Here is a 24,449-nt window from a genome sequence, read left to right on the forward strand (position 1 = left end):
CAAGAGCAACTCGGGCCATAGCAACAAAAAAGTGTTAAAAAGTAAAAAACATAAAAAAATATTAAAAAAAAGGAAAATATGTTTAAAGAAAAAAATTAAAATTAAAATGAAGATAAAAAATAATAAAAATTAGATTTTGATAAAAAGCAGATTGCTCCCGGGGTATTTTTGAAATAATTAAAAACTTATCTAAAAATAAGTATTTATAACCATTCCAATCACTGCTAAAATGATAGAAAAAGTAAAAAACAATATCACAAATAAATTCCTCATTGTTTTTGGTTTTTGAATTGTTTTTAAGATCCTTAAGTTGGACACCAAACTCACGGATACTCAAACTTCCCAATGTACGGAGGTCGAGTTACTCGGGCGAGTAGTTGAACATTGGATGGGATAAACATATCACTTCTTTCTTTCCCTTAATATGGATAATTTTACTAGGTTAGGCCGATAACCATTTGACTATTGCTTAATTGACGTAGCATAATCATTATTATGAGAAGGTGGAACCCGAGTGCAAGATGAACTTGAAGCAAAATACAAGAAGTAACCAAAGTCCATTCTTCCAACCTAGTACAATTAGATTCTTTATCAGCAAGGGCGGGTGAGAATGTCGAACTTTTTCTCAGTCTTTTCAATAAAGTTAAACATTCTTTTGATTTTCCATGGATTGTGTGCTTTCCTTTTCTGATACAGTAGTATGAGTCTAAAACCGGCTTCTATCATAGGAAATGAGAAGTGCAACGTTACGGCTGATCTTAATCCAAACAATAAACCACATGCTTCATTGAAATAAGGGCATGTCCTACTAACGGATCTTCAAAATAAGCGGGTGAGATTGTTCAACTTTTTATCTGCCTTTTTAATAAAGTTAAACATTCTCTTGATTTTCCATCGATGGTTTGCTTTCCTTTTCTGATACAGAGTCTAAAGCCGGCTTCTATCCTAGGAAATAAGAAGTGCAACATTACGGTTGATCTTAATCCAAACAACACGCATGCTTCATTGAAATAAGGGCATGTCCTACTAAAGGACCTTCAAAATAGGCATGTGAGAATGTCCAATTTTTTTATCTGCCGTTTCAATAAAATTTAAACATTCTTTTGATTTTCCAAGGATGGTTTGCTTTCCTTTTCTTTTCTGGTACTATGAGTTTAAAATTGGCTTCTATCCTAGGAAATGAGAAGTGCACGTTACGGCTGATCACAATCCAAACAATAAACCGCATGCTTCATTGAAATGAGAGAGAGAGATAGAGAGAGTGAGTCGTTGTGATTAAGGAGACATTTTTAATTAGTGGGCAAAAATTCAAGGGACACTTATAAATAGAGTAAACTAGGCAAATGGTTGTACTGCATGCATTTTATTTACTTTTGATGTAAGGAGGTCACAATTAGTTACTTCTATCCGATTTGAAATTTGATAGCCTGTATGTGTCGTAAAGTTCAAAAAAATTTCTTTTGAAATTTGAGCTTGATCAATGAAATAAATGTAGTCATCCAATTTCACATCCATTGATCAAGATTAATTGTAACCACCTTGTACCAAAGATAAAAAACCTCTTTATATACTTTTCTATTATGGAGAGAATTACCATTATTTATTATTTTGAATAAAATTATTACCAATTATTGTCATCTTAGATACTTGGACAAAATTCGACAACACTCGGACAGATCGAAAATTCACAGACAACTGGTTGGAGCATGGGCCGTTTTTCATGGGACCCCTATTTGCGCGTATTTCATGTCAATTTCAATTTGATTGAACGGTGGAGAATCTCATTTCTTTCCATCCTTCGCTTTTTTTGCCCTTTTTTTTTACGGCTCATTAAGCATCGGCTTAGAATTAAAGAGTCGAACTTGAGTTCTTAGGACTCAAGTTTTTTCTTTAGTGCAGGAAGGTATATAACGCATAATGTTTAGGACCAGTGAAAATAAATAAATAATAATAATAATATAAAATGCAAGAAAACATAAAAAGAAGAGAAGAATCGTGAGTTGGTTTGCACGGGGGAAAACCTAAAAAAGGAGCAGCATGGTTGGTGGATATTTCTTTGATTTGATTTTTGATAGAGAGAGTACAAGAAGGGTTCCCAGAAAATGAGAGTCTTTGATGTGATATATTATAGAGAGCAAGAGAGTGTGTCAGTTTAGAGGGTTCATTTTTCAAGGGCTTTGTAGTCAAGGGTGTCGTACAAACACCGAGTGAAGAGCATATCCATGAGGGCCCAAATAGAGGATTTTAAGGCCCACCATAACTGAAAAGGATCCATCTCTTCCAACTGAGCTGTCTTCAGCCATCTTTTCTTTATTTATCATTTTATATACTTTTTATTAAGTAATCCTGTCTGATTACCATTACTATCTTACTAGCAACGTCGGTCAAAAAAAAAAAAAAAAAAAAGATTTGGACCATAGTCTGGTTTGATAGAGGCTGATTGATTCATACACAAACCGATCTCTTTTTTTCTCAACCATTTTTCAAGTTTCCATGTTTCAGAGCCAAATTTGGGTTGGATCTTCTTTGTTAAACTGAATGGTGTGATGTATGCAGTTTACTATTTGAGTAGCGTTCGAGCTTATTTATCCACATATTATCTGTGAAGTATGAAATAAAAATAGGGCAAGCTTTCTATGTTTTCTTTACAGCAAAAAAAACTTATATACTTCCACTTATTTTTATTTTTAATTTTTTTCTATAAACTATTTTGACATTAAATTTTGGACATCCAATCTTCTATTAAAATCTCACTAGCGAATAATATTAAAACAATATTTTTAATAAAATAAAATAACAAAAATACCCTTGAAAGTTTCAAGGGGTATTTTGATCGTTATATTTATCGAAAACTTATTTTTAATATTTTTTATAGGTACTCCCCAATAAAAAGATTGTACGTTCCAAATTTCATATTCATACAATTTATATAAAAAAACTAAAAATAAAATAATTTGAGACATTGGATCTGAGATTACACGGTGAGTGGCTCTCTTGATCAAAGTTGGACGATTGGATGGTAGGGGAAGCATAGATCTCCTATATTGTAGGAAAAATATGGAAACCTTTCCCATAAAGATACTAATAAGCTTTTTCTTACAAGATACTTCCTATTATTTATTTATTTTTTTGTTAAAACCGTCTAGTTCAAACATTACAAGTTTCAATAGGGTATTGGTCAACATTGAACTTTGTAGCCTACATTTTGATACCAAAACACGAAGACAAAATCATGAAAAACAAATATTGATGTGATACATTCTAACCTATCTTATCATCTTGTGTAGAGTGAGGTTAGGGGCCACACAAACACAATGTGAGGCAAGGATAAGGGTGCCTTATGTATACCAATTTGAGTGGTAATTGACTGGAGCAGTATTTGCTGTCCCCAGTTTGAGACCTTAGCGGCATTTTTTGGTCTTCAAATTTGACAAAAAAATTTATTTCAGTCTTTTGTGAAGAAGATGGTGAAAAATATATTTAATAATAATAATAATAATAATAATAATAATAATAAAATAATAATGATAATAGTAATAATAATAATAATAAAAGTACGGTTTGACCAACGATGTAGAAGGTTTCTTTAATCAAGAAATTTCTAAAAGGGAAAATTAAAAAAAACCTCCAAGATCACACTTCTATGCAACTTACCCCCAATCTAACTTTTTTTGCCAAAAAAAACTTTCTATGAAATACCTCCAAGGGAAAAAATTCATTTTTTTAGATCGAAATGCCTTTCCTTTATACAAAAATCATTTTGGCAAGATTTGACGTTGACTTTTGGATCCCAGTAGCACATTGCTAGAACGCACCGTCACATTCCTGGAGCGCACAAGTGCCGGACCACCCTAAGACAACTACCGAACCGAAATTGAGTAGTGCCATACCGCCCTTTACATAGTGCTGGAGCCCTGGAATCCAGTAACATCTATTGTTAGACAGCCCTTTACAACTGCCGGACTGCAAGCACTTTACACAATGCCGAAGCACAATGCCGAAGCCCTACCGCTGGACCGCACTTTATATAGTGTCAGAGCCCTACTGCTAGACTGCATTTTACACACTGTCGAAGCCTTGCTATCCGAACGCACTTTCGCCAGAACCCTATTTTGGTGGGATAGAGGAGAGAGAGGCATAGGTAAGGTAAAAGTAAGGGAGGATAGTCTAAGCATTTTTTTATTTTTTATTTGGTTGGGGGGTTAATTTGCATAGAAAGTATATTTTGGGGGAAAAAGTGAGAAAAAGTTAGGTTGGGGGTAAGTTGCATAGAAAATGTAGTTTGGGGTTTTTTGTAATTTTTCTTTTATAGAATGCATCCTCATTATCAAATGAAAAAAATAAAATTAAATAAGGAATTTTTTTAATCTCACTTTGATAACTGTAACTGCCTGAAAATCAATTTGATTATTTTTGGTTTTTAATGGCACTTGAATAACTATAACAAATTTTAGAGTTAGGAAAATAGGGAAAAGAAATATTTTCGAACGGCTTACATTTATCAACTCCAATTTTTTTTTTTTTTTTTTCGAGTTTCTTCATAAGAGATAGAGGTTGTGCGTGCTTCGTAAAAAAACAAACACCCTAAGGCACATAGAGTGGATTAAACTCATAGTGCTTGTTATGCACAACATAGACACATGTCCTAGGGTTTGAACATATGTCAACACTTGACGGACACTAATACGTTTGTTTGTTGATATCTTTGGAAATGCTTATGATACCTCTTTTAAGTGGCCACTATTGAGTGCTTTTTTTAGACATGTTTTTATTTTTGAAACTTTATTCTTTGCTAAAGTGTATTTTATTTTAAAAATAACAACTATTTCAGAGTAAAAATTAAAAAAAATATTTTTATTTATTAAAGTTTGACTTTCATAAGTCATTGTTATTATAAATAAAAATTAAGATTTATTTCAGCTATTATGATGCTTTGTAGGGTTTCTCCCTCCTCAACTAATTTCTCTCTTTGCAAGCTGTGGACCATTAGTTTCTCCCTCTCCAAGCTGTGGACCATTGGATATTCATTACTTTTCTTCAAATTTCCTCTCTTCCATATTTGATGTGCCTTTTGCCATGTAAGATTTTTATTTTTCCTTCTTTTTTTCCATTAATTGTATCAATTGTACAATTGACTTTTATTAGTTTTTGAAAACTTATAATTTGGATGAATGCGTTAAGACTCTTTTTAATAGCCACACATTAAGGGTGCTAAAATTCGACTTAATAATTACTTAACTTTATAGTTTTTTTTTTATTGTTATAAAGTAATCTTGAATTGATCTATAAGAAATTTTGATGAATAAAATTTATCTCAAAGCAACCCTTTTTTTTACTATTAATTTAATTATTTTTATATTTTGAATAATTTTACGACATGAATTATTGTACGTGTAAATGAAGATGTGAAATACACATATTCTAATACATATAGACATATGCATTTATGTAGATACTTTGGATATTGTACGGGCTTAATCATGTCTAGATGTATTTTTTGGGGTTCATGTTCTGACATTCGTATTCGCAACATAAATAGACGCCCATGTCGTTTGTATGTAACGTAGGTTTTTCCTTATTTTTTAGATGCTTTGTTGAAGGGGTTTGTCTGCGATATGTTTTAAGGGTGTGCTTACGATGTGTGCTTTTACCTTTCGAAATAAAAAAAAGTTTATATAGAGCCCATGCTCTATACAATCAAATTAGAGCCTACCTCAAAAATTTTATCGGAAGGAGTTGTTTTGATTCCCAAATATCTTCAACTTGATCATCTCGACATCAAGATGCATGGACATAAGAAAAAATAGATTTAAAATTTGAAAATAGTGTATTTTGTAATACATTTTTGGACCTTTAATTTTCAAGGGTTTCATGCTTTTATAGATCTGCCGATCTATACTATTTTTGAAGCTTGAAATTTTATAAATAAAGATGAAAATATATTTTAATGCTTATCACAAATATTTCCAATATTGAAACCACATTTCTTGATACTATTTGAAGGTAGTCTCTAATTTGATTGTTTAGAGCCTAGGCTCTATACAAACCACACCTTTCAAAATAAGGGAAAGCTTTCTATGTTCCCCTTACAACATAGAAGTTCTATGTTCCCCCATATCCAACCGTCCATTTTTGAATGGAGGGTTAAGATTGCCCCAATCACAATGTCTTTACACTATTTTATTTTTAATTTTTTTTATATAAACTATTTTGACACTAAATTTTGGACATCCATTCCTTTATTAAACTCTCACTAACGAAAAATATAAAAAAATATTTTTAATAAATAAAATGACCAAAATATCTTTGAAAGTTTCAAAGGGTATTTTGGTCATTATTTTTTATCGAAAAATTCATGTTAATATTTTTTTATAGGTACGCCCCAATAAGAAGATGACATGTACCAAATTTCTTACTCAAAAAATTTGTATTAAAAAAACGAAAAATTAAATGCTTTAAGACGTCGGATCTAAGATCAAACGGTGAGTAGCTCTATTGATAAATAATGGATGGCTGGATGGTAGGGGAGAATAGAACTTCTATGTTGTCGGGAGAACATAAAAAGCCTTCCCTTAAAATGTGGCTAGGAAAAATTATAAATATCCCATCGACTTAACGTTCTAGGCATCCACCCTTCCACATCCAAAGCATTTATGATACTGCATCGCAAATACCAAAAGTACCCTTTTGTTTTTTTTTTCTTTCTAGCATCCACTCCATAAGTAAAAAATTTTTTTTTTTAACAAAAATACCTCTATTTAAAGAATTTTTATTTTTATTTTTTTATTTCAATTAAAGCCAGTCTGGTACATATTTATACCAGACTTAATTTGGTTTGGCACTATGTGTGCCTGATCGCCTTCAATTGGGGAAATATCAAAAATTTTTGGAGTAGAATGCTTAGAAATTTGTTGGGGGATAACTAGTTTTATTGGATAAGGGCCACAATAGGAGCCACTTTAGATCGATATTCAACGACTTGGCTGAATCCAAGTGGAGTCACCCAAGGAACTTGGCCTCGGCCTATGGTCGTCGTGAATTCCAGGCCTTGTTAACAGATTAAAAAATTATTAATTTATTAAAACAAATATGTATAGTTTCTTTAGAATCTTTTATATGATTTAAATGGTTTTTGTGATGATAGGAACGTTTGTTGTTGCGTTTGGTTTTTTTTAAGGGTGTGATTTATATAGAGCCTAGGCTCTAAACAATCAAATTAGAACCCACCTTCAAATAGCATCAAGAAAGGTGGTTTCAATATTGGAAATATTTATGATAGCTTTAAAATATATTTTTATTTTTATTTATAAAGTTTAAAAATTAAAAAATAGTGTAGATTGACAGATCTATAAAAACTTGAAAACTTTGAAAATTGACGGTCCAAAAATGCGTTACAAAATAGACTATTTCCAAAACTTGAAATTCATTTCTTTCTGATATCCATGCATCTTGATATCGACATGATTTGAGGATATTTGGGCATCAAAATAACCTCTTTTAGTGAAAATTTTTAGGTAGGCTTAAATTTGATTGTTTAGACCCTCGGCTCTATATAAACTTTTCCCTTTTTTTTAAATATTTCAATTTATGAATAAAGTTATTCAATAATCCTTCTCCGTATGCTTTTTTGGACTTTTACCGATTTTTAATTATTAGTTTTACTTGTATTACGTTTTTTATTGATTTTTAATTATTTTTGACAAAGTTTTTACATTTTCTTGACCTGTACATGACCCGACCGAGTCTTTTTGGACTTAGCCGAATCACTTGGTTTGTATCAAATCGAGTTCGAGGCCGAGCCATGTACTACAGCATTGCTTTAGGTGGTGCATTCTTGTTGCTGGGACGATGCATTTTAAATTTTTAGTCAAAAAGATTTTATGCTTTTGTGGGAGCAATAATATTTCTTTACTCCTTCCGGTAAAACCCAATTTTGAAGTAATTTAGGGATGTCGCCTTTTAGACCTACAGACTTTCTTAAATATATATATATATATATATATATATACATATATATATATATATATATATATATATATATTTTTGGGACAAGCTTTTTATACTTCTTCTACAGCATAGAAGTTCTATCCTCCTCTTTATCTAACCATCCATTTTTAATGGAGGGCTAAGATTGCCCCAATCACAATGGCACGTCTCTACACAACTTTATTTTTAATTTTTTTCTATAAACGATTTTGACTGTTAACTTTGGACGTCCATTCCTCTATTAAACTCGTACTAGCGAAAAATGTAAAAAAAATGTTTTCAATAAAATAAAATGACTAAAATACACCTGAAAGCTTTAAGGGGTATTTTGGTCATTATATTATATCAAAAAATTATTTTTAATATTTTTTATAGGTGCGCCCCAATGAGAAGATGGAACGTACCAAATTTCATATTCATACAATTTGTATAAAAAAAACTAAAAGTAAAATACTTTTAAACGTCGGTTCTAAGATCAAATGGTGAGTGACTCTCATGATCAAAATTGGACACCTGGGTGATAGGGAGAGGATATAACTTCTATGCTGTAGGGTAAACATATAAATCTTTTCTTTTTTGGTCAAATTGTACCACTTGAAAAAATGAATAAGAAAAACTCTCAACATTGAATAAATACCAACAAATTTTTTAGAGAGTGAAATCTATGGGTTAGAAAACTCAAGTTTCAAAAATTTTTCTGAGAAGACGATCATCTAGTGATTCTAGGTGGTTTTCAAAATTTTAGAGCGAAAAAATCATCCCAAGATGTTATTTTGACCTCGAGGGTAGGTGTACAGTATATGCTCCCACCGAGCATAGTGTATGCAGTCTGAAATTTCAGTTCCATCGAGGGACAGAGAATGATGAAAGATTAGAGCTTTCCGTTTTCTCCTTGATTAAGAGAGAGAGAAGGGGTTTATTTTATTTATTTATATATATTTTTAAGGGGAGTCAGGGGCGAAGACCCCTTATCAGTTTTTCATTAATAATAAAAAGCCGAGGGATTCCTTTTTTCCATATAAAAACAAACATTTTGGTAGGACAAAAAACGCGGATATGGGGTGGGTCCAACTCCATAGACAACACCCAAAGCCCTTTTGAAATACAAAGGCCAAAAGTAGGGACAGTAGATGAGGTGATGCTACTTTACCTAATGCAAGTTGGGTGTGTATTGGGAGTAATGTTGTCAGATTCGTTCCTGGTTCAGTTTTATACGAAAAGTGAAGCAATTCGGTGTTGTTGTTGATTTGAAGGAAAATTCCATATTGTTCTAATTTTTTTTAAAAAAATAAAATTATATTTTTATAAGTTTATAAAAATTTAAAAAGTTAGAAATTTTAGAAGCACACAACATCCATTTATAATACAAAAACAGAAAATTGTACACGATACACAATCTTAATAAAAATACACATATGCCACCATACAAGTTGATTGTACAGTATTTTTCACTAACGGAAAAATCAAAAAATAATTTAGAGAGAAGCCCAAAATTTGGGTACATTGCGGAAAAACCCAAAATTAGGGCTTTGGGAATACGCAATAATAAGGCACAATGTTGAGAGAGAGGAAGAATTTTAAGTCATACAAAAATTTGGGCACCGTTTGGGTTTTTGGGAGCCCAAAAATTTTCACCATTAGGGTTTTAGGAAGCCCAAATTTAGGGCACAATTACGGTGAATAAGACGTAAATTTAGGGCACAATTACGGTGAATAAGACGTAGGAAGAGAGAGATGCTCTTAGGGAAGAGAGAGATGCTCTTAGGGAAGAGAGAGAGTACATGTATTTTTTTGGAGAGAGAGGCAGGAGATGCTCGGGTCCCAAGAGTCCAAGATGTTCGACTGTAAAAAAAAATTCACTTTTAAGTAGCTTTCAAACGTTCAATACTCTTGCTTGTTACCTTATAAATGAGAGAAAGAGAAAAATGGAAATACCATTTTTGCCCTCAAGAGAGAGATTGAAAATTTTCATTTTTACCCTTGAACGCTTCGACAGAAGCGCTGTTTTCGGCTGAATACACCTGAAGCGGCCAAATCAACCCGAAGCGAGCCAAATCTGGCCGAAGCCATTGCATATTTTTTTGTTTCACTTCGTTTTAGAGTGGATAACCGAAGGCTTCAACCCTTTAGCCAAAAAGAAATGAATTTGACAACATTGATTGAGAGTCATAAAACTAAAAACAAAGAGAGGAGAAAGATCATATTCACGCAATTCCAAGTCCCATGGGGTTTGTTTGCACACGTTATGGGACGAATCAGGAGTCTCGAATTGGACTTGGGATTTCTGAAAGAATAGAATTATGGTCTCTCATATATTTTTTTAAATGGGATTAGAGTGAGTGGGATTGACACTTTTCGTGGCCAAAGGTTAAAAACATTCCCAAGAGAACATCTGCTACATCTGGTGCCACTATTTGGTGTTGTCGTTCGCCAGATTTTATCTCCTATTGTTACTTCATGACTTGGCACAACTATCCTATTATAGGGTTGTACAATCACGTGTGATCCTTTTTTTATTTTATATTAATAAAAAATTCCTTGGGTAAAACCCTATTGATTCCCAATTTTTGGTGAAGTGACCTATTTAACCTCTAAATTAACCCCACAAAAAAAAATTCCCTAATTGCATCCTCTATTAAAAGAAATGATGTGTCCGTATTGAAAACCGACTGTCTAATTTTTAGAGGATGAGACCCAAGTGTTATGAAATCTAAAATTCAATTATTTTCCTTCAAAAATAATAATTTGACGATTCTTTGTGGGTTCACAAAATTTCAGATTAAAAAAATCCTCCCAAGCAAGTCTTTTAACCAAGGGAGTAAATGTAGACTATGCTCTTACATGAGCATAGTACACGTGTTGTGTTATGAAATTTCTTAGTTGAACGTGTTGTGTTATGAAATTTCTTAGTTGAATTTCTTTGGAGTGTGTTATTTTTCTATGTACAATTCAAGGGAAGCACTTTCTTTTACCTTGAGCAAATTTAATAGTACACCCCTCTTTAAAATCCTATATTTGATCAACCAGTCATGCCGTAGTGTCCCAGTTCGACCGAACAAGGTTACTAACCTAGTAAGGGTCTAGGTTAATATTTGTTTACTATGTCATCATCATCATCCAGTGTTTTTTAATTATTTTCACTAAAGATAAAAGATATATCTAGATTCCTAAGTTTTGGCTTCTATTCTAGTTTTTTTCAAATGATACATTCGACTTAGGCCACATACAAGGTTCTCTAGACCCGTACAACCATAACCATGAAGATAATAACCACCAGATTGCTGGTATGGTCTATACCACTACTCTGATTTCATTTGGTTTATTTTCTAGGAAATTTAGTTTTGTTTAGTTCTATAGATATCCTACATCATAGGGAATCGATACAACATTTCAATAATTCAAATTTCATGTCAATCGGATCTACCATTAGAAACTTTTAATAGTTAAAAGATTGTAACCCAATAACTTATGAAATGGTAGACTGCAAACAACTGGTTAAGAGCCACATCTAGGGGTCAGTAACCTATGCCCAATTGGGTGTGACCCGCACTTTGTTGGAAGAGATCAAGGTCTAGCCCAATATGCCTCAGGTACTGTACAAAAACTCCAAGAAGATTCCTAAAGCCCCGGTAACCGATGAGTTTAATTGATAGACAACAATTTAAAAAGTTTAAAACCTTAGAGAGGGATTATGAGAGTTTCAAATAGAGAAAAATGTAGTCAACATTAGCTTTTAATCTACCTTATCCATAGCTCTAGAAACTCAAACCTTTTTCTTTTCCAATAGTTTTTGTATCCTAAACCTTTCAACCTTATTCCTTTCCTCATGTTTATAACTAAATATTGGATAATTGATTTGAGTGAAGAAGGGGTAAAAGAAAGTGAGGTAGGCAAAAATCCTTGCTGTTTTCAGGAACATAGAGCACTTTCTTAAGATAATATTTAGCCCCCTTTGATAATGTGAAATGTGTGCATAAGAAAGGGCAATTCATATCGCGTTACAGAAAAACAGAAAGTCTAGTTTCAATGCTTAAAGGCTCTATGCACTTGAATGAGAAGCCCACATTTGATCACCGAAGTATGTGTTTTCTAGAGAGAGAAAGCTCGATTTTAGAGAGAGTGTGTGAGTGAAAATGAGTACAAGGATGACTGTTGAAAGCTCTCTGAAATTCATAAAAAACATGGGGGACACTTTGGGTTTTTCGAAATAAAAAAATGACCCATTATATAGAGCTCTAAGAAGCTGCTTATTTAATGTTAAAGTGGTTACATGCACCAAGTCACATGTTATAGCACCACCCTTAATTTCGATGCAAGTGATGTTCTACAAGCCTCTATGTCTTCAATGGCTAGTGACCATTAGATGTCCCACCCATTTTATAATCACAAAAGGATATCGAGCCTTAAGCTTGACCCGAACATGTTCAGGTGAGGGGCACCAATGCCAGCGTGAGAAGTACAAAGTGTGCCACCAAGCACCCATGCCCTTGCCCACACCCACATGTGCACAAGTGCGTCTTATGTTTCACATACATCACATATGCTCCATCATCCTCACCATTGTTCTAAGATTATAAAGCACTTGAATGCCTATATTTAAATATTATTCAATCCACACTCACCTCTTCAATGTGGGACCACACCTTTTCCTCTCTACAAATTAAAAACTTTGGACAATTGCACAAAATAATATGTTATTTTGAAATACACACAAGTATTTTACAAAATAAAAAATATTATTTCCTCTCCTATTTCAAAATAACATGGAAAACATAGGTAAACATATTATTGTGTACAATGAAGGTAACTTCGATTTAAACCTGCATTTAGAGTGTATACTACAAAATCCATCAAGTTCTCTGACAAACATATGGCTTTAAACTAGGTTGCTTATCTAGCACCATTCTTTTTGTACATTTTATTAATGTCATCCCTTGTAAGGTCTTTTGTCATTAACCAATCATCTAAAATTAATATTTTAGTGCAGCTATGCCTTCATGCAATATGTGTCGATTTTCATTATATATATTATTACAAGCTCTCGCAATAGTAACGTAATTATCATAATATATTGTGATAGTAGGTATTGGTTTTTGTCATATGGGTATGTCATATAATAAGTTATTTAGCTATTCTACCTCGTTATTGATAGAGTCTAAAGAACTGATTTTAGACTCCATTGTAGAGAATGTTTGTTTATTTGATTCCCATGATATTGCATTACCTGCTAGTATAAAAATTCATTTGGATGTTGATAATAAATATTGGATTTCGTTGTTCCAATTAGCATCACTATACCCGTCCAACACTCTAGGATAACACACATAGTGTCTACTATAATTAATAGTTCCTTTTAAACATCTTAATACTCAATAGATAGTATCTAATGCTCTCTATCAGGGCAACATATATATCTACTAAATTTGCCCACCACATACGCAATATCAGATATGATGCTACGCATTGCATATATTAAACTACCAATTATCCTAACACATGTAATTTGAGACTACCTTACTATCAGCAAGCTCAAATTTATAGAGCATTTTCTCAATGTAGTGAGATTAAGTTAAGATTAACTTTTTTTTCTTTTCTCACTATTGTGACACTAAGTATTACATCAATCTCTCCCACGTCGTTCATATCAAAGTTAGATGTAAGGAATCTTTTAATTTCTACGACGATTTTTCAGATTAGTAAACGAATGCACATGTCAACTACATATAGGCATATTATAACACATAAAGATTTTTTTTGCTTACTATAAACACATTTATCAACTTCATTTCTCTTAAATTCATTTGGCAACAATACACTGTCAAATTTCTTATGCCATTGGTTTGTTGTTTGTTTAAGTCCATCGAGAGATTTAACTAATTTACAGACTTTGTTATCATGACCTAGCATCATAAACCCTTCGGGTTGTTTTATATGTGTTTCTTCATCTAAGTCACTGTTGAAGCAAATAGTTTTTATATCCATTTGATGTATGGCTAGAAGGTTATTAGGGGCTATTGTTAAAAGCAATCGTATACTAGCAATTTTTGCCATAGGTGCATATGTATCAAAATAATAGATGCCCTCCTTTTGTTTAAGTCATTTGGCTACTAATCTAGCTTTGTATTTATTAATAAAACCATCAACATTATGCATTCTTTTAAAAATCTATTTACAATATATGGATTTAGAGTCAAGTGGAAGATCTAATAATTTCCAATTTTTATTTACAATTATAAAATTCATTTTATTATTTATAGTTTCTCTCCAAAAAGTTGCATTAGGTGACGCCAAGGCTTCACATGATGATGTCGGATCTTCCTCCATATTTGAAAGTATTGTATTGAGTTTAATATCTTATTTTGATTTGTCTCAACTAGATACATATAAAAGTCTAGTCCAAAGTTATAAGATGGATCACTTATGATATATTTCCTCTTCTTAGTTCTATTTTCTGATCATCATTATTTTATGTGTAATCTTCATTAATATTTTGATCAATTTCATAATTATTTTCACTTGGTATACTAATTGTTTTATCTAATTCACTTTTACAAGTAAAACTTTTAAAAATTCAGCTTCCCTTGATTTTACTACTACGTTAAAATTTAAATAAAAAAATTATATGTTTTACTATGTTTTGGATATTCGACAAACACATATTTAGTGATCCTAGGATTTAATTTATTTCTTTTAAGATCTAATCTAAGATTTGCAAGGCAACCCTATACTTTAAGAAAGTTCAAAGAATGTTTTCTATTAAACTAAAGTTTATAAGGGGTCTTATCATTTTTTTAGGGTACGGTTTGTGTAGAGCCTAGGCTCTAAAAAATCAAATCAGAGCCTACCTTCAAATAGTGTCGAGAAATGTGGTTTTACTACTAGAAATCTTTGTGATAGCCTTAAAATATATTTTCATATTTATTTATAAAGTTCAAAGCTTCAAAAATAGTGTAGATCAATAGATCTATGAAAACTTGAAAATCTTGAAAATTGACGGTCTAAAAATGCGTTGCATAATACACAATTTCCTAAATTTGTAATCCATTTTTTCTCATATCCATGCATCTTGATGTCGAGATGATCAAATCGAAGATATTTGGGCATCAAAACAACCTCTTCTAGTGAGCTTTTTGAGTAGGCTCAAATTTGATTATTTAGAGCCTTGACTCTATATAAACTTTTCCCTTCTTTTTATGTGGAAAGCACGCTGACAATAAAGTTTCCCCTATAAATTTAATGGTAAAGAAGTAGAAAGCTTCCCCGCACAAAGTTAATGGTAAAGAAGTACAAATTAACATAGTATTCACCATTTCTACAAAAGCTCTATTTTTTCTTTTTGCTAGTCGATTTTGTTGAGGGCTATAGGGAGAAGTCACTTGATAAATAACACCATTATTTTCACAAAATTCATTAAAATTATTTGATGAATACTCTCCTCCCCTATCACCCTTAAAATTTTAATTTTCCTACTAAGTCGATTTTTTACTTATGCTTTGAATATTTCAAATGTTTTAAAGCATCATCTTTATGTCTAATCTTGACAATTCATCAATAGATATAATGAAATATCTTTCATCACCTCTAGTTAGAACATTATTTAATAATATATATCACTATGTGTAAGTCCTAACAATTCAAAATATCTTGTGCACCTACTTCATATTTTTCATTAGATAATTTATCACTATTCAAAATCAATCTTAACTTAACCAAGTAATTAATAGAACCATAGTTAATATGTCCTAATCTACCACACCACACATTACAATAAATCACAACATAGACAGAAGAATTATTTATTCCATTAACCAAAGCAATTTAAACATCCCATCGCAAGAGTAACCTTGCCATTGTCAAATCCAATGGGTGTTTTAAAATCCTTCTTGTACAAGATACATTCCGGCACAAGGTTTCTTTTCATATTCATTACATAGAATACATTTTCCAAGGCAAGAACCTTACCGAAGCTAAAATATAGTTCCACCATACCCTTTCCAAGCATTTTGGCCATAGCTTGAGTTCCAAGTTGAACTGAATTTTCATCTAGTTAAAGGACCTTAAATAGATCTTTATTATTATATGCATAAATGGTAGTGCCGATATCGATCCATCATCCATTATCTTCATTGATCATGTTTAGTTTTGTAACCATTACTACAAATTGTTCATCACTTGTTATATTAACTTGGTTTCGCAACCTTTTGGCCCCATTCAGTGTTGACATTCTCTTGAACAATGTCTTGGTTTTCAACATACCAAACAAGAACTGTTCCTTTTTGTTTTTTGGCGTTAGACTTATGATCTATAGAAGTACCATTCTGGAACTTAAGAAAGAAAGGCTTCTTGTTATTCTAAGCAATTGATTATTATTATTTTCTCAACAAGGTTACCTTAGTTTGAAATTCCATATTTTCATATTTATTTTCCTGAAGTCTATTCTCTTCTTCAATTCGAAGAGGACTCTAAAATTGCAACAAATCAAGGTCAACTTTATTGTGCTTCATTTTCTTTTGATATCTTTCCAAGATGTGGGTAGCTTGTGAATTTTAGTGCCTACTTGAAAAGATTCATCTAATTGAATACCACAATCTTTAAGTTCAACCTGCAACTCATATACTTGAGGAAGAATTGGCTTGTTTTCAATGAATTTAAAGTCTTGAAAATTAGAGATAAGAATTTTTTTGTTACCAAACTCTGATGTGAGATATTTGGTTTCAAGAAGCTTCTATAACTCTCTCGCCATTGCAACTAATGCATACATATCATATGTGAGATCCACCAAAGCATTGACCATATAGCCCTTACAGTTGTAGTGATCATCCATCTTTTGTAGGGTTCATTTTGCTCATTGGTGGAATTTTCAGTTAGTCGCGGCGGTTCTGGCATAGAGTTTGTGACCATGTAAATTACTTGAGAGTTGTGAGCAAGAAGAGGACATTTTGTTGCCATCTCTTGAAGTTCATTCCATTAAAGCCCTCAAGGATGTTGAAATCATGATTCCTAACTTTCAAAGAAGTCATAGCAGTCTCCTTGTTTTGATTTATAAATATTGTCTTGAAATGTTGAAATTTTGATTTGGGTGAAATGGGGGCAAAGGAAAACGGGTTAGGCAAAACTCCTTCTCATTGTCAGATACGCATAACATCCTCAAGATACATTTGTGCCCCTTCTATATTGTGCAATGTGTACATAGGAAAGAGATATTTGTGCATAGGAAAGAGAAATTAGTCCTCGAGATGCAGGAAAATAGAAGGTCTATTTTAAATGTTTCAAAGTTCTATGCACCTGAACCAAAAGCCCACACTTGAGCTCTATATAGAAGATGGTATACACTATGTGTTTTCCGGATGAGAAATATGACACACTATATAGAGCTCCAAGAGGCTGCATAATCACTGTTGCAGTGCTACATACACCATCAATAGTCACGTGCTACATGCACCACCCTTACTCTCGACCGTTCTGATAAGTTTTACAAGGCTTTAAGTCTTCAACAACTAGTGAGCATTGGGTCCTACACCGCTATCCTAGCAAAGAGATATCGAATTTTGAGCCCGAGTTTTGAGCCTGACCCACACACGTGCTCAAGCAAGGAGCGCCTCATGCAACCATGAAAAGTGCAAAGTACACATCATGTGCCCTCACCCTTGCATGCAAGCAGCATCACATGTTCTGTGTATTCACCATCATTCTTATATTTGTTCTAAGAGTATTGAGAATGAGAATGCCCACACTTAAAAACCACCCAATTCAAACTCATCTCTTCAATATGGGACTAGAAACCTACCGTTTTCTCTCTCTACAAATTAAAAGCTAAAGATACCACACAAAACACTACGTTATTTTGAAATATGCACAAGTATTCTATAAGACCAAAAATACTAACACTAAAATGTCTAGTAAAAAAACTTAGGAACCTTAGCACCAGTCAATGTAACTCTAGGTCTGCCCTTTTAAAAATTTGATTACCTTGACCTATCCAATGTATACACGATTACCAGCCTCCATTATACATATATCTACTTTTAGGGATTTGCCAAGTGATTCTTTTTCCTCTCTAAGTAATAATGCACGGCTTTGATTCACCAATCTTCAAGCCAAATACATTTTTTTTTCAAACCTTAATTTGTATTTTTATTTTAAATGTAGGTTTTTTTTGTACTTTACGCACTGCCTGGGTGGTTTACTAAAGCTGTGATATTTTAGTATTACCTTTTAATAGAACCCTATTTAGCCTTTGAATCTTGTTTTTTTATTCATTTACTTTTTTTTTTTTTAAATTATTCACCTTTTATGAGGTTCCACCTCCCTAGACGAGTGGGGGTAGAAGATCGGGGCAAATAGTTTGGCAAACATCGAGCTGTGAATCATATCTTTTTAAGAGTGACTTATGTACGGAGCTGAAAACTTTACTTAAAACACGACATAATTCGTTTATAGGTAGAAATTACAAGGAAGGTCAGTCAATTCTGTATTTTTTTTCCTTTTTTGCCCTTCAGTTCGAAGATGACATACTCAGACCACATTTTATTTTATTTTTTAAAATTTTTTCTTTAGTATGGCAGTGCCCCAAGCATTAGAGGCAGTGCTCAGGCTGTCCGAGGTTTGAATCCTTGGACCAATCGATTTGAGGTCCCCATCCTCATACTATTGTTTATCTCAAAAAACTAGGAATCAAGAGCGGTCCGAGGATGGGGACCTCAAACTGCCATAAAATTGAGTTGTGCTCAGTTCAGAGAGTGGCCCGAGGTTCGCGTCTGCGAACCGTTGTTTTTTCTCATAAAATAAGACATATAGCACGGTCCAAGGATGGCAACCTTGGACCATTTTTTTTCTCAAAAATTAAAGAAAGAAAGACCAGCTTGAGTATGGGGACCTCAGATCGCTCAAGAGCCAGAGGGTGGTTGAGGATTCAAACCTCGGACTGCCTGGGCATTGCCCCTGGACCTCGGGGTAGTGCCCTACTAATGAAAACACTTAAAAAATAAAATAATTAAAATGTTGTCCGATAATGACATCCTAGGACATAGAGACAATTTTGAAAGAAATTTATAAACAGGTGTTGACCGACCTTTCTTGTAATTTCTACTTATAAACAGAGCATTTCGTACTTCAAATAAAGTTTTCGGGTCCCTATGTGAATGACTCTATTTTTAAATCCCAAGCTAACCTAAACCTCGGGATTCAGCCACAGGAAGTGAGCAGTTGTTGTGTTTCCGATCTCAGCTTGATAACCATGGATGTTGGATCATGCCTTCTTTCTTGAGACTTTGCAAAGGCCTCACTTGAGTGCAGTAAACAGCGGCCGGCTGGAACCGAGTCCTGCTCAGCTGGACTTAAGCCATGCTGGAATGGACCAGTTAAACACCTAGTTGCACCTAGCTGTATACTAACCGTGCCCAACTGGACACTAGCCACGCCTAGCTACAAAAGTCACCCGCGTTGCTCTTCTACACTCGTATCTCTTATTCTGGACTTACTTGGCTTGCTTTGAGATGCTGTCCTAGTCCAGGACACCTCCATTATCCTACACTACTGCCTAGTTTAAGTCCACTGCCATCACCATACGTATTTACCTGTGAATGCTCGGTAGTGATGCATGTTTAATACTTCTTATGTCGAGATCTATGTCCTTATGGCATAGCATGACCTCGTCCTTTACACCTAGCCTTCGTCCTCAGGGAGCACGGTTACTCATTTTAGGAGAATCTTCCCTTTCAAGCTATGGAGTATTTCCTTGCCCTACTTCCTTAGTTTAGCTCCTTAACCACTATGTTCTACATTTAGCGTATGATTAGTAGTTTAGTACCATGAAGACAATTAAGTCTACATGGCCAAGACCTCGCACATTGAGCAACAAGAAGAAGCCATGGCTGAAAGTATCTGGGTATGTACCTACTTTAACAGTGAAACTTTTGTCCTGGTCCTCAAGACGGACGCTCTAGACATCAAGTACGACCAAAGTATTCCCAAGAGTTATAGGTCATACGTATTTGAATGCCTATGGGCAACTTCTCTCTCATGGAACCATTAAATTCCCATCTATTTGATATATTTATCAGTCGTTTTTTGCTCAAATTTTCCCTTGAATTTTGTGGAAAAAGTCGTTATGACTAATTTGTGATAAATTTGGATGAAACACTTTTCAGATTGAAAGAGTTATAATCATTTTATGAGTTTGGCATCAAACTTTTGAAGAACATTCTATGCTTCTTTTACCCATTATTGGCCGTTATTTGACAATCTACCATTAAAAACTTGTGACGAATCGTCCTTAATATATTTGAGAAGTAATTTGGATCAAAAGCTTTCAAAATTGATAGGGTTATGATCAAATCATTATGCCTTTTTTCCATTTTTAGCAGTCTTTATTTTTTGCACAAATTCTCTCTACAATCCGGCTGCCAATTCGGTATCAAACCCCATGACATTCTATAATGATGCGAAGGATATCGAGTGAGGATCATCCCTATAAAATTTGAGCTAAAAATAAATCATAAATCATGAGATCTGGGTCCAAGAGTGGATTGAGGCCATGGGAAGTGCTACACCTGAACGGACTTCCAACTGCTTAGTATTTCCTTCAATCTAGTCATGATCCGAACTAAGAATCCCATCGATATATATTTAAATATAAATCTCGCTAAGAAGGGAACACCATATCAAAATTTGAGCACATTTGGCAGTGAGAATTGTGAGCTATGATCAAATCTTTGAGAGGGAAAAAACTTTATTGTTGCCAAAAAATTGTTCATCCTTGCTAGACCATGGTCTCATTATGCACTTTTCTTTAAATGTTTTGTGGTCCTCTTCATAGTCTGCTAAAAATTGCTTTAAAAAATGGCACTTACCGACATTGGATTGACCTTAAATTTGAAACTTAAGCTTTCAAGCACTCTGCCTCTTTCCCATAAAAGTTTAAGCCTGTTTAACTAGAGATTTATCAGGGTTGGGATTTAAGATCTTATCTCCTATGCTTCCAAACATAATTTCCTTTGATTTCACACTATATACTACATAACGGTAATTATCCAATGAGCCCATAAAATATCATGGTATTTTGACTTTCTATAATTAACGTAAAATAAAATAAATAAAGTAAAAAAGTAGGGATGTGCCCCATATTTTATATATATATATATATATATATATATATATATATATATATATATATATATATATATATATATATATATATATATATATATATATATATATGAAGTTTTCCTCCAAATTGGCCAAAACATCGAATTACTTTGTTTTTTTCGACCGAACCAATGAAGAATCTAAAGCGAATCGGACGACATTGGAAAAGATATTCTATTGTATCTTCTCTCTTCACCTATAATCGACTCACATATGTGGCAAATCAAAATAAAGCATAGAGGCTAGACAACTTTTTACTCACAGGATGGGTCTCTATGTCATATGGGTCTAGCCTTTAATCAAGTTCAAAAAGTCATTCGACGTTAAGTACGAATGACCATGGGTTGCCCTCAAATCCTACCACATGTGAGCAAACTAAAATAACAAGTTGGCCCCATAACAAGTACAAGTATGACAAACACGACCAAGCCTCCACATCGTAGGTGGCCCTGCCAAGTAGGCCATGTTTGAGCCTTAATTGTTCATGGGGTCCATGCCCATTTGGACCCTACATTTGCCATGTTTCCCGCATGCTTGTTCCTTATGTTTCATTTGAGTATTTATAGTTTATGGCAAATTTCTCTTTTAGATAAATTCCTAAAAATTTCAAAAAGTCATTAAAAATATATTTTGAATACAAGTAATAAATTCAAGTACTTTTTAGCTCCTTAGAAAATCAGCCTAGGGAATTAGCTGCCTCCGGTTTGGAATAATTAAATAGGGCACTCTACTAAACTTACATTGAAACGGAATAGGACTCATGATTCACAATATTAAACTGAGGCTCATGCTTGGCCCATCAAATCTAACCAATGGACAAAGGGATTTTAGAATTAAGTGGGTAACAAGTTGACCTTCAAGGACATGTATAGTATGCACTACATACTATGGTGTGGGGGTTCTTCTCTATGCACATGTACACTTCCATCACCAAGTGCTTTCCAGGGGTGGCAGTTTTCCACTAGAAGCAGCTCTAAAGTACACGTGTTGCGAATGAGACCATGTCAAGGCTCCAGCCCTCACGCTCATGGGCTGCCTCTTTTGTGTGGGAACCCTTTGTCTGAGCACTTACCACATGCAAACCAATCTCTACTAAGGGATTGCCCTTAAACCCTCAAAGCAAAAATCTAGGCCGTAGCCCTAACCCCGTATTCAGGGGTTTTCATGACAAAGAGATTGCTACCTAAGCCCCAAACTGCCTTGGCCCGGGCAACAAGAGGCAAGCCACCCAAGACTTAGAGATTGCTCCCACGAGACTGAAGCTCCCACGAGACCCAAGAATAAAAGGTATAGTGATATAGTCACAAGGACTTGAAAGACCGCACAATCCAACATTCTCCCATTGGCTCATTTATGGCATGAAGGAACGGGCATCAGTTTTCATAGGTGATCATGGAGCGCTCCACTTGACGATAGTTTTCAACATACAATTCCTCTTCTGCGCCATAGGTACCAGAAAATTGAAGAACTCTTGAGAATCTGAATTCTAGAGGGAGAAAAGATATTTTTATTAGAATACAAAAGGTATTGCCCCCCATTTTGGAGCATGTATATATAAAAAAATAGGTGAATTTTAGGAGAATTTTGGTCAATTTATTTTTGACAGATTATTTTTTTTTATATTTTTATTCGGTACGGTTTGATGAGAAGAATATACACTTAAAATTTTAAGTGATTTGGATTTATAGAAAAAAATTAAAATTCAAACATGAAAATAATAAGTTTTGACCGTCAGATCGGCCTAGATTCAATTTGGGCCATTGGCGTTTACTGTAGCAGTCAGCTAGTAGACATACAGAATCCAGTCCCATATATATATATATATATATATATATATATATATATTACGGGAAATGATATCATGTCCATGTAATATAATGAAACCATACTACTAGAAAATCATATTTACGGTATCTCTGTGTGGGAAAAGTTTATATAGAGCCGAGCCTCTAAATAATCAAATTAGAACCCACCTTTAAAAATTTCACTAGAATACGTTGTTGTGATGCCCAAATATCCTCAAATTGATCATCTCAACATCAAGATGCATGGACTAGAGAAAAAAATGGATTTCAAGTGTTGGAAATAATGCATCTTGTTACACATTTTTAGACCGTCAATTTTCAAGATTTTCAAGGTTTCACAGTTCTACTCGATCTACACTATTTTTGAAGCTTTAAATTTTATAATTAAAGATGATAATATATTTTAAGGCTATCACAAAGATTTTCATTATTGAAGCCACATTTCTTGGCACTATTTGAAGGAGTGTTTTAGTATGATTGTTTAGAGCCTCGACTCTATAGAAACCGCACCCTTTTTATGACCTCACAAATCGCACACACCCACTATTTATCCTAATAATCAATCCCAAAAAAAGGAAAAATTTGATTTGCAACCTAGATATGGTCAAAATGAGTCCCTTCAAAGAATGAATCTGGACAATCCATTTGGTGAATTTCAAAATCCACACTTTTACAAACTCAAAATCATTTTATTTTTTATTTTTTAACATTGTCAATCTAATGATAGTAAAGCCATCTAAAAAATTTGGAAAGGGAAAATTCCTTCTAAGGCCTAGATCTAAGCATCTTCCCAAAAGGTACGACATCTGTAAATTGGGCTAAAAAAAAAAATTTTATATTGTGTTTTCAAATTTTACTTTTTGTCGATCATTTATTGAAATAAAATGAGTGTATATTTAAAAAATAGGGTCAAACAAATAGCCCTAACATGGGTTTTGAAGATTGTTTCATTATATTACTCTACAACTGTTACATGAAATCAATCCCCTATACATATATATTATAATTGTTTACGATGAAAATCTGACATATCTTCCAATGAAGATCTCTCAAATTTGAACACCATAATCTAATTAAAAAGATGTAAATAAAGTGGTAGAGAAAGTGGGACATATTGAATTCAGATATGAGGCCAGATTTGCCTGGAAACGAGCAGATCTACTCTAAGATCTGTGGCAGAGCCAACATGATCTAAAGCATTAAAATACAATTTTTACGACAGGTTAACAGATCAAAAATAAACAAAAGAAGCAAAACAGTAAAAAGAAGAAGAAAGATAGAAGAAGAAATAATACCAAAACATGCCAGATGGCCAGGGATTCCCAAGCCTTTGAGCGCGCGCCCTTATTAGAACATGACCCCTTTGCCTCTTTGATTCGGATGTTGACCAGCATATCTCTAATGTAAAAGGTTAGATCTAGGGTTGTTGTGCCTTAATTCTAGTTTTGATCTAGGGTTTTTGTGCCCTAGGTCTAGGTTTTCTCAGTCTTGGGGGTTAGGAGTTCAGGTGGC

Source organism: Amborella trichopoda, chromosome 7, assembly GCF_054954075.1.
Source record: "Amborella trichopoda isolate Santa Cruz 75 chromosome 7, AtrichopodaSantaCruz75HAP2 v2.0, whole genome shotgun sequence".
NCBI lineage: Eukaryota > Viridiplantae > Streptophyta > Magnoliopsida > Amborellales > Amborellaceae > Amborella > Amborella trichopoda.